We start from the raw sequence: 12,872 nt of genomic DNA, 5'->3' as shown, positions 1-12,872 counted from the left end.
CATATAGATTGTCTTCGATGCCTGTCTTCCTCTCTGAAGTAAATTGGTGCTTCCAGGAGCAGATGTGTCTCACTGTCCAGAAAGTCTAAGTTCTTAAAACCTTTTTTTGGGTCTCATTGTTTAAAGACAGCTTTACCAGGTGTTGAACCAGGGGCCTGCTCTCAACTGCACAACAGGAGATTACAGGTTTTTCAGGGAACAGTTGCTAACAACTTGGTCTTCAGATGTTCCCTTCTATGGCACTGTTGGCTTCACAGAGTGGAAGGTGGCGGGAGGGGGGAGCCACAGTACTCCTCAGAGCGGGGAGCCCACTTCTGCTTTCTGTACCTGCTCACTCTTGTGGGTACCGTCACAGTAAGGAGGATGCTGGGTGGCCTTGCAGGTACATAGAGCCACTGTGTCGCTCTCTTGGGCCTTGAACTTGAGTGGCCAAAGGCCAGTGCACTAGAAGAAGTAGGAGCCATCGCAGAACGGTTGCTTCTTGCTTCTGCCACATACACACCATCTGTAGGTTTTCCCGGCAACAAGCTCCAACTTGATGGGTGTTTTCTGTGCCACCATGGGCTTGGCTGGTTCTTTGGGGAACCATCGGGCCAGCCAAGAGGAGATTTCCCACCTCTGGCACAGCCTGGCCGGCAGATGTGATTTGGAAATAGAAAGATAAAATCAGTGGAGAAGGGACGATGCTGGAAGCCCATCTGGGAAGGAAAAGACCACAGGTTAAGGGGGTGTGGGAGCGACAAAAGGTTGAGAAAAGGGTCACAGTAGAGGCAGGTCTTGGCATCTACTCAGTGCTCCCTCAGGAAAAAGGACTCTCTTAAAACATTCTAAATGCTATATTCTGTAGGTCTTTGAAGTGTTTGAAGATTACCTACCTAATTGAATAAATGGAATATTTTCTCTGAATTTGTCAAATGCAAATTGTTGATGTTTTTATTGCTTGTATATATTGTATATAGTTATATTTATTGTATATAGTTTTTCTTATATTAGCTATAACTTTTTTAAATTTTTTAATTTTTTTATTAGACATAAAAAGGGCAAGTGTGGTGTTTTTTTAGTTGTGCTATAATAAATAAAGCTTGCCTGGGGATCAGAGGAAAAAGGCCAGCCATTATAAGTAAACAAAGAAGTACATGCCCTTAATCCTATCACTTAGCAGGCAGGATCTCTGTGTGTTCAAGGCCACACCGGAAACAGAGCCAGATGTGGTGGCACACACCTTAATTCCAACGCTAGTTAAACATGGAGGTCTGGAGGTCTGTACAGACAGAGAAAGTGACAGAGCTGTGTAGGAAGAGGAAGTGAGGTAGCTGGACAGAGCGCAAATCAGATGGCAGAACAGCAAGGCATATGTGAATGGGTAGACAGGAAGTAACTTGAATTTGGAAGCTGCAGAGTTGGTGAGGTAAGGTTGGCTGGTGGCTTTCCCTATTTCCCTGATCTCTCTAAGGCTTTTACCCCTATATTTGGCTCCATGTTTTTTATTTAATAAAACCATTTAGAAATTCATCTACAAATATCCACTTCTAATACGGATCTTTGAGACAGAAAGACACAACTTTAATCTGGATCCTTGAAGTATAAAGACACATTTTTAATCCAGCTCTTTTGAGATGGGAAGACCCATGTCTAATCTGGGCCACTTCTTCTTCTGGAAGCCTATATAAAGACATGGAAGAAGGAAGCTTCCTCTCTTTGCCTACTTGCTCTCACCTCACTATCAAGACCGTTCCTTCATCGACATTAGCACCTACTTCTTCAGGATTCTGGAGCATCCTGAAGACCAACTGAGACATCCAGCCTCTGGGACTGAACAACTGGATTCTTCAACCTTCTCTTCATAGTCAGTCATCATTGTATTAGCTAGACCACAGCCTTTAAGAGAGAGAGAGAGATTCATTCTATAAGTTCTGTTACTCTAGAGAACCCTGACGAATATCATTATTCAGAAGATTCACTGTTGTCTGAGGAGGAGAATTATAGTTCTCAAACCTACTGTTAGAATGTGCTGTGATTTTCTTTGGTCTCTTTGCCATCTATCAGACTCTCTTCACTGCATACCATGACAACTACCATGTTTCAGCTACTCTTTCACCTTGTTATTACACTGAACATACGATAAAGCAGAGTCATTTTCCACCCTCAAAAAACACATATGGGCTGGGCGGTGGTGGCGCACGCCTTTAATCCCAGCACTCGGGAGGCAGAGCCAGGCGGATCTCTGTGAGTTTGAGGCCAGCCTGGGCTACCAAGTGAGTTCCAGGAAAGGCGCAAAGCTACACAGAGAAACCCTGTCTCGAAAAACCAAAAAAAAAAAAAAAAAACCACATATGGTGAGCCCAAACTAAGCTTGCTAATATAAACTGAGAGATTTGAGGATCGTTTGTTCCTACAATATCACTGATCCTGTTCAGAATCAGTCATTCCCAGGGTGATTCTGACTCACAAAACTCTGATTGGGAATCACAAATGTAAAGAACTCAAACATCATATGTCTGCATATGTTTGTGTGGGCTATATTCATAAGACAAATATGTGAGCCTCAAGATGATGACCTATTCCCAGGCTTGGAGACTCCTGTGTGACATGTAAAATTATGATGAATGAACTTCCTAAGAAATATTCTACCCACCACTGCCAAAAGGCTACCCCCCTCCATAGAAAGGGGACTATGGAACATAGTGGCTTTCCCTAAAGCTTTGTTCAGTTTTCTTTGAATATGAATTAATTCCTCATGGTATTATAAGGAATTTCAAAATGAATGGAACCAATTATCCTCTGCATTTTCTTCATTACATCCCCACAGAAATGGGTCTTTCAGAGACTCTAACTTCTCCTGAAAGAAGGAGATAAGAAAATTTTGCCCCATTTTGACTAAAATTTTGAATATTGGTTATAGAAACAGACTTAAGGTTTTAATAAAAGCTAATATTTCAGCTATTTAATAATAATTTTGTTGGTGGTGTTCTTGGTAGTGTGTATGAATATGCTATACTGTGAGTTATATGCACATCTGTATATGTATATGTGTGTACATGCCCATGCATGCATGAGTGAGGGCCAGAGAAGGACATCACATGTCTTGCTCTACCATTCTCTCCCTTGTTCCTTTGAGACAAGTTTTCTAATTGAAACTGTAACTAGACTGGCAGCAAGCAAGTCTCAGCAATCCTCCTGTTTCAATTTCCTGCAACAATGTTGTTTCTTTGTTCCCTGTTAGTCCATAACTTTGTGCTTCAGACACTTAGGATCTCAACTCTACCTCCTGGATGTTGCAGATTTCCCTCCAGCCTCAGATCGGAAATCATTATTTTGTGTTTGAGACCTTTCACACAGGGTAGTAGTGTTGCCCTTTGGGCATCCCTGCTTCAGATTTCCAGCTGTCACAGTCTGTCAGTGGTCCCTCACTCTCCAATGGTCACTTCATTTTCCTCTCTAGGTGAGTCTGCTTTCCAGGATGTTGCAGTTATGCATATAGTCATACAAGGCTTTATACATTGGTGGTAAGATCCAAACTCAGATCCTCATGCTTGCTCAGCAAGTACTATTACCTGCTGGGCAATTTCCCGAGTCCCTTAGTAATCATTTTAATAAATTAAATGCTTTATTAAAGTCATTAAAAACTGAAATGTCCTTGGAGAAAAGAAGACTAGATTTGCATTTCTTTAACATTTGAAATATCTTTGTACAGAGGCAAACTAATTAAGAATGATGAATCAGTATACTTGAAAACCCATTTAAATTTGATTTTGGACTCTCTGTGACTCCATCTCTCGACTATACCAAACTGGGTACAGTGATGATTCAGGAATAGAGGGCAGAGAAAGAGATCTGAGGAATCACAACTAAGAAACATACCATTATAAGCTTTTGTTTGGCATGCCTCTCCAGTCCTCGACCCTGACTCCATTAGAATACATCTTTGGCTCTTATGGGAGCTGCAGGACACAATCAGACCTACAGCCAACCATCTGGGTAGTTTATGGTCAAAGTGGCTGTGCTTAGTTAGGGTTTTATTGCTTTGAAGAGACACCATGACCATGACAACTCTTGTAATGGAAGGCATTTGACTGAGGCTGGCTTACAGTTTCAGAGGTTTAGTCCATTATCATCATGGTGGGAAGCATGGCAGTGTATAGGCAGACATGATGCTAGAGAAGGAGCTAAGATTTCTACATCTTGATCTGCAGGCAGCAGCAGTAGACTGTGTCCCATACTGGGTATAGCTTGAGCATATATGAGACCTCAAAGCCCACCCCCACAGTGACACACTTCCTCCAACAAGGCCACACCTACTTCAACAAAGCCACACCTTCCAATAGTGCCACTCCTTATGACCAAGCACTCAAACACTTGAGTCTATGGGGGGAGGGGGAGGTCATTCCTATTCAACCCACAGGGACCCATGGAATAATGCCACTTCCTTGTAACTTCATGGAAGGATGGGATGGGCTGCAGAGGAGTAGGAAGATTGGAGTGTCAGTGAGGCCCAAGAGATGACTAATCTAGGACTAGTGAAGATATTCCCTGTTTTACTCCATTTTCTATTGCTACAAGCAAATGTCGCAGACCAAATGCTGTATATGAAAAAGAGGTTTGTTTTGCTCATGGTTCTAAAGACAGAAAATCCTAAAACTGAGCAATCACATTTAATTGACTTGTGCTGAAATCCTGAATGTCAGATGAAAGAAACAGGAGCATACAGAAGAGAGATAAAGGAGAGCTAGACTCTTCATGACAGCCCATTCTCATGATAAAAAATTCCTTCCATTTCACATAACAAAGACATCAATCCCTCTTAAAGGCCCCACTTTCTGAGACTACTATATTGACAACCAAATTTCGACATGAGTTTTGGTGGATGTTATGGTTGGAATATAAACTGTCCTCCACAGACTCATGTGTTTGAGGACCCGGTTCTTCAGCTAATGACACTATTTTAGAAAATGTTGGAGTGTTTTGGATGTGAGGCATTGCTGGTAGAAATAGGGAACTGAGCATGGACCTTGAAGGCCATACCTTTCCTTGTTTCTGCTTTAGCTTTCTCTGCTTCCTGGTTTGTATTATGTGAACAATCCACTGCTGCGTAATCCTGCCACAGCAGGGAGAACCACCCTTGCCATCATGACTTCTGTGTCATGTGGATTGCGATCGCTCTGAAACTCAACTCAAATAAACTTTCTGTCTTAGGGTTTCTATTGCTGGGAAGAGACACCATGATCATGTCAACTCTTATAAAGGAAAACATTTAATTGGGGCTGGCTTATAGTTTCAGAGGTTTAGTCCATTATCATCACGGTGGGGAGCATGGTGGTACTGCAGGTAGACATGGTGCTAAAGAAGGAACTGAGAGTTCTTACATCTTGACTCACAGGCAACAGGAAGTGGTCTGTCTCACTTGGTATAGCTTGAGTAAAGGAGACCTCAAAGCCCTCCTCCACAATGACACATTTCTTTCAACAAAACCAGACCGACTTCAACAAAACCACACTTCCTAATAGTGCCACTCACTTTGGGGGCCATTTTCTTTCAAACCACCACACCTTCCTCACTTTTGTTGTTTCTGTTTTTGTCAAGCATTTTGTCCCAGCTAAGAGAATGTACTGCAGTGCTTACAAACCATATTTTACCCACATTTGATTGATCCCCTATCAAACAATTGATTCTTAAGACACCAGGTGAAGGCCAGCCAGATGGCTTCAGTGGGTAAACAGTTGGCTTCATGAGTCTGACAACCTGAGTTTGATCCTTGAAACCTGTGTAAACATAGAAGGAGAAAGCCCAGTTGATAAAGTTGTCTTCTCCCCTGCACGTGTACATCCCATATATCACACAGACAAGCACAAATGTTACGGGGGTCTTGGGTTAGGGTGGCCATCTAGAGGTATTGAATTTGTCCCCTGGGACACACAAAGTATTATACATCCTGGAAAGTAGACTCACCTAGAGAGGAAAATGAAGTGACCATTGGAGAGTGAGGGACCACTGACAGACTGTGACAGCTGGAAATCTGAAGCAGGGATGCCCAAAGGGCAACACCACTACCCTGTGTAAAAGGTCTCAGACACAAAACGATTTCCGATCTGAGGCTGGAGGGAAATCTGCAACATCCAGGAGGTAGAGTTGAGATCCTAAGTGTCTGAAGCACAAAGTTATGGACTAACAGGGAACAAAGAAACAGCAGTCACAGAGAGAAAAAAGAAGAAAAAAACCAACAAACTTCATTAGAACAAACAGTTCCCACCAAGGGGATGGGACAGACCTCAGAGGTAAGGCTTTGCAGGAAGGTGGTACTCTGGGGTTAGACATTTTATGGTCTCCTGGGGCCCTCCTCTCCAGACTCCCTCTCATCCCTTATTTGTCCTGCCAGCAGTCACCATTTTGTAACAGATGCCATCAGGGAGGGGTGGCTGTTGAAGGAGAAGGGAAAGGACCCACAGACCTTGGAGCAAGGGGCAGCCTTTCTTAAACCAGTGGGTCTGTTTTCCAGATCATCCAGATCAGCTCAATTTCCTGGGACCCCCTTTCACATTCTCTCTCTCTCTCTCTCTCTCTCTCTCTCTCTCTCTCTCTCTCTCTCTCACAGAAAGAAAGAAAGGAAGGAAGGAAGGAAGAAAGAAAGAAAGAAAGAAAGAAAGAAAGAAAGAAAGAAAGAAAGAAAAGAATTAATGACACAAAATAATTGATCAGGTCCATGCAAATGGTTCAGGGGAAGATTTCCACTGGGAACTAAAGACCTTTTAAATTTTCTCCCAGAGTTAGGATTCACATCAACTGTATGTATTTAAAAATCTTAGGAGGGGTTGGGGATTTAGTTCAGTGGTAGAGCGCTTGCCTAGCAAGCGCAAGGCCCTGGGTTCCATCCTCAGCTCTGAAGGAAAAAAAAATCTTAGGACACTGAGTCAAATATACCTTTTCTTAGAATACAACCTAGAATGTGGCCAGTTTTGATCTCCAAAAAGTATAATGAACGTTCACCTTGTGAATTCTAGAGCCTTTTTCATGTTATGCAGTTCAAACTGCACTTCATGTTACCCCATGGCACTAAATTCCTGAATTTTTTGCATTACACTGAATACACACACACACACACACACACACACACACACACACACACACACACACACACACACACATACTTATAAATTTATGGAGTTTGTGTACTAGTCCAGTGAAAATTCTGAGGTGCTCCAACTTTACCAATTCCCTTTCCGTGCTCACCTGAGTTGGATGAATCAATTCGAACATGCTTGAGACACAGGAAGGTATAAATTGGCTTACTGGGCCTCTTCCTTGTGCTGTACTTAACACGGAAAAACTACCTCAGCTTTTAAAAGGTCAGAGATTCCCTGACCACTTAAGAAAGCAAAAATCACCCCAAATTCATGACTTAGTGCTTCTTATTTAAAATACAAAGGTGTATTTCAAGGCTCATTTCAGCATAATTTAAATATAAAGTGAGTAAGGGAAGAGAAAGACATTTTTAAAGAACAATGTTTCACCAAGACAAAAAAAAGGAAATCTCAGAAGTTTCATAATAATAGATAGCAACTTAAAAGTTATTATGAATAATAATTTGATATTGCCTCTAAAACAACATTTGAAGCTGGGTGTCTTTGCTGGTTTATCTCAGATGAGACTTGGGTGACTGTAAATATGTGTGGAGATTTTATTCTTTGAATTTCTTCCAGAGACTGTGCGGACTCCTTAGACTTAAATGTTAATGATGAACGGGTGGGATTTTTGTTTTGTTTTGTCATTTTTCTTCTCCAGAGCAAGTGACTAGGCAAAAAGAATCTATTACGTCTGGATATTTCTTCCTTCCTTGTGCATGATGAAAAGAGACCAGCAGTGTGTTTGTTTGTTTGTTTCAAGGAATCTCCACGAATTGAAATTTAAACCAGCATAAAGGTGCACAGTGAGCAGCCAGCACTGGCGTTTCTCTACTTTTCTTGGATTTAAACTACGTGATAATTAGGTCGATTTTATCAGTCCTGTGGAGCTCTCTCATCACCAAATAGTAAGAAATGTGTTTCTATCCACAAACTACATTTATACATGAAAATGAATATGTCATCGAATGCTTCACTTGACATAAATGATCCTCAAATGGAGGAAATGCATGTTGTAAAAATTAGTTTTAAAACGTGCAACAAAGTTACAAATTTTCAGCTTTGGCAAAGCAGGGAGTGGGGGATAATGTCTGAGGGCTTTTCCTGCCTCTGTGCAAAGGACTAGTTTGTGTTGCTACAAACCAGTACCAGGGATAGTGAGCAGACTCGGAATGCAGGCGTCATGTTTCCATAAAGAGAGTTAATCATAATAGACATTGTATGCTAAACACGTCATCCTTCAAGCTTTCCTAATACAGCACATCAGACAAAATACATCAATTAAAATAATGTAACGAAACACTGAGGAAAAGTAGGAAAGAGAAAATTGCTTGTGGTACTTCAAAGGTACCACATGTACCCGACCCTCCCTGGAGGATTTCCTGTATGGTAAAAATGCAACGTGAGTGAACATGCTTTCCAGCTGCAAAGCCCAAATGTGGAGGCCAGTGAAGAGCAGCTCAGGTTCTAGCTCTTCAAATAAAATGCCAGGTGTTTACCTGAAAGATTACCTGGAAAAGACAAGTACAATTGTGCTCGCAGGAAGGAATGAGACTAAAGGAGCTTAAAGGTAAAATAAAAGGCATCCATCCCAAACCAACTGCGGGCCCCTGGACAGGGGAATGCAAGTTGGACAGGGTGTCGAATTGATTCTCCAGTGCCAACTCTGCAGGAGGAAGACCCTTTTAGAATGCTAGCTCGGAGCCACGCCAAAGGGAACTCACACCCCATGCTGCACCTCCCAGACCAAGTCTTTACACATTCAGTTATGCATAGCTCAGAAAAGAGGAAAGGAAACTCTCGTCCCTCCCGATGAAGAGGAAATTTTCTTCTGTGGAAAAAGACTTTCCTCGGTATGCTCTGAATTTAAAGGGCATCTGGCCAAGCTTTTTATAAAGGTATAAACCTTTGAGAAAGGAGGAAAAAAAGGACTCACTTTGCTTGAACTTTAAGAAAATGGTTTCTATTTGCTTATAAAGTTAGAGTCTCAAGACTTCGCAACACACTGCTCTGCCTTCTTTGAGTATATTTAAAAGAGCTTGGTAGAAACAATATCCAGCTGAGTCTAATTAGAGTTATAGGGATGACAACTTCTTGGAAATAAACTACAAAAACTTTCTACACGCTGGTTGACCACGAATACTGTAGTAATTTCATCAACTGATGAAAAACTCTGCAGATATTCCAAGATAGCAATGGGAAGATGCTGGCATTTGGTTGCATGAATTTTGTTTTGTTTCATTTTGGGATTTTTTGGTGCTGAGAATCAAAACCAAGGTCTCACCCATGCTAAGCAAGTGCTCTTCTACTAAGCACCCTCTGAATGTGATAACTAATTTAAGTTTGGGATAACTACTATCAAACTGACAGCTGGTGTGGAAATGAATATTTACTCTCACAGAGATGTCATTGGCTAAGTCTTAGTAAATGTTGTGGTTGCTTTACAGGACCATGGTGTTCAATATCTTCATATTTGAGACTTCTAATGCATCACACATGAAGAACTGACTATCATCAGCAGCAGCAGCTTTTTGAGACATTCTGTATCCCAGGCTGTGCTGGAACTCACTATGTAGACCAGAGAGGCCTCAAACTTGCAGAAATCCTCCTGCCTCACCCTCCAGAATACCAGGATTACAGGCATTATCCACCACTCCCAGTGTTGCTGTTTTTTACGTAAGTAAAAATGATTTGCATCATAATTTAGATAAGTCAGCCTTGAACTAGGAATGCCAACAGAACTGCCAGTGAGAGCTGGCACTTCAGGTCTATTTCCCTGCCTCAGTGAAGTAAATATCTAAGAATTAAAAAAAAAATCCTTTCTTTTTCTGTCTTTTTGACTCAAGGTTTCAACAAATCTCATTTTCGAAACTCTATGCTATGATTTGGGGTAATTTCTTTATATTGGGCAATTTTGGCTGTTCAAGCCTGATTTCAGAGGTCATCTGAACAATACTTAACAGACAGTGCTTGAGCTCTTATGCCCTAAGCCCTGCCGTTTAGCTTTTGTGTTACCAAAGGCTATTTCTATTTCTGGGCTTCTAGACTAGGTGGTAAAATACTACAGGGCAGGAGCATTGAACCCCTGGTGCCTTAGACCAGAAGCTTGACACATTTTTCCCAATAACGTTCAAATCAAACTTTTCGAAGACTTTCTGAAGTAATGAATAAGTGTTGCATCACTATGTAATTCCACAAAACTCAATGTCAAGTGAAACAATCCTGGAAACCGATCTTCTCACAATTTAGTTTCTCTCAAGCAAAAAATTTAATGTATTTCATAAACACCACCTATACAAAGATATATATGTTTTATTTTTGGTAGAAGAAGCTGAAGTAACATTAGGTGTTTGTCATAGGCATTACCAAACTTGACAAGGGAGAAAGTCATCAAACTGTACTTTTCAGTACAAGCACACAATGCCCTTACTAACAGTGGTGTCAGAAATACAGAATGGAAGTCCCCTAACCAACCAAACTTTTCTGAAATGGCTATTGAAGATGTGGAAAAAGAAGACAACCAGGCAAGCACAGGGAGAGGAAATCTCCAGCCATGCTCTAAGGTGTGCTGGAAGCTCTGTGTGCCTGGATGTGGTGACGCCTACAACAGGTAGTGTTTGGAGGCCAATGTGCATGGCCCACTTGTCATGTAGCTTTCATGCCTTTCGATATTAAGATTACACTGGGCTCCAACACTGTTTTGCCTCTTCCAGGCTTTCATGTTCATTATAGTCAATCTGAAATCTAGGTAGAGATTACAAAAGGTGAATCTAAGAATTAACTTTAATGAATCACCATTCTCCATTCACTGATGATTTGTCCCATGAAAACCACCCATCACCGGAAGCCTTGGAAAAGCTGAGTGTGTGGAGGAGAAAACCAAGTCATTTGCATTACATAGGTGCTTTAATGACTGGGGCTTTCCTCCCGCATTGTCTTGCTCTCAGTTTGCTGAAGCCATCTGTGATCTTGGCATTCTATGTGCAAACATGAAAATAGATAGTTCAGAAAGACAGACTCAAAGAAGAAAGAAGAGGGAGAAGGAGGAAAAAGGGAGAGAGAAAGTGAAGCATTGGACAAACAGAGACAAAGGACCAGTGAGGTAATAAACAGAAAGGAAGGGGGTAAATTTTTTCTTCCACTTTTATTCACAGGAAGCACTGTTGTTGGAAACAGAACTTATTAAGAAAATACATTTAGGAAATTGCTATGATTTATGAAGCCACAGAGTTTATACACTGATTTAAAACATATCTCTACTGTCAAAAGAATAAAATATAACATTTGGAAGACTACAGCACATATAACATTCCACATTCTACTGTACTTGACCAAAAATAAGGCATAAGTCTCAGCTTTGGTGCTAGTAGTGCAGTCTCTTTTATTACATATAGCTGATGAGGTTGAACTGTCTGTAGGTTTCAACCTGTATTTTCTATTTCTAGGGAGTTGTGCAATGTAATATGTAACACTAAAAATCCTGATGTTTGTAGATGGGAATTGTGAAGATCTCCTCTGGGTTATCTTTAAATCCGTGTCATCTTAGCTTGGAAATATGCAGCCCCTGACTAGATCTCCTTTCAAGAACTCGTAATTTACTCTTTCTGAAGGCAGGCAGTGAGCTGTCAACTTTTAGTGACGATTGTCTCTGGTTGTCAGAGGCTGCTGCTCACCAACAAGCACCTGCCAGGGATCGAGATGTGCATCATGACTGAAGAGATGATTACAACTATGTGTCTACTCACTTCTTTCAACACAAGCAAGTATTGTCATTAATTGGCTAATTGGGGCACATGAAATATAGTCTAATAAGTCTCCACGTCAATGATGCAGATGGGACTCAATCAGTATTGTCTCCTTCTTGCTAACTTGCAGCAACCATGAAAGACACTTAGAATCTAAGATTTATTAGTTTTCAATCTAAAGCAGTGGTTGTTAACCAAGGGTGAGCCTTACTTCAGGAGACTAGCATCTAGAACAGTTTTGTTGTTAAAACTAGAAAAGAGGCGATGTTGGCATCTAGTCTACACAGGACAGCCCAGCACAGGGATTGCTCTAGCCTCAAAATCAATAGTGCTGAGCTAGGTTCTCCTAGTCACAGTTTCAGCTCTAAAAAGTAGGTTAGAACTCAGGCAGAGGGAAAATTGAAACAGTTTGAAGATGTGAAGTTGTGACAATACAGTGTTTGTCTCTTAGACTCATTCCACTTCCAATGAGAATACATTGCAAGCTGATTTCTGTGTTGCAAGTCCTTTCATCACCCCTAAAATAAGTTAGTGCTCTAAAATGCCTTCACTTCACATTGCCCTCTTCTGTCTGATGAGGTGCGTAATCCTTAACCAGCGGGCTCTTCTTTGAGCTTCACTCACATTTTGTGTGACTTCCATGCTTTTGCGTACTAGTACATTTCCCTGTGTTATTCTAATATCTGCTCATTTCAGCAGGCACAGTTCAGTCTTTCGGAACAAAAAAAAACCACCTCAGCTTCCTACAGAAGCAAGCTGCCATGTTGCAAGCTGCCTGTGGAGAAGAGCACTTGGCTGGGTGGCCAGCTGCCAGGGAGAAACCGGACAACCTGTCAGAAGCCAAATGCTGCCAGCGACCTCGGGGAGCTGGAAAGAGGACCCTGTGCTCCAGATGACATGACCTCCCTGCCAGCACCGATTGCAGCCTTGCAGAAGACCCAGTTAAACTGTGCCGTGAAACAGACGTGTTCTTCGTCTTTAGCCCCTACCTTTATGGTGGGTGATGTTGTTA

The 12,872-nt window shown here is 41.5% G+C and overlaps 1 pseudogene; it reads right to left on the bottom strand.

Annotated features, from left to right (window-relative positions):
• Nucleotides 1-294: 294 nt before the first annotated feature.
• On the bottom strand, nucleotides 295-698 carry LOC128114542 (CDGSH iron-sulfur domain-containing protein 3, mitochondrial-like; annotated as a pseudogene).
• Nucleotides 699-12,872: the final 12,174 nt, after the last annotated feature.

Source organism: Peromyscus californicus, unplaced genomic scaffold (genome assembly GCF_007827085.1).
Source record: "Peromyscus californicus insignis strain IS unplaced genomic scaffold, ASM782708v3 Scaffold_10__1_contigs__length_136768540, whole genome shotgun sequence".
Lineage (NCBI taxonomy): Eukaryota > Metazoa > Chordata > Mammalia > Rodentia > Cricetidae > Peromyscus > Peromyscus californicus.
The sequence above is the reverse complement of the archived record's forward strand: the minus strand, read 5'-3'. Positions and strand labels throughout refer to the sequence as shown.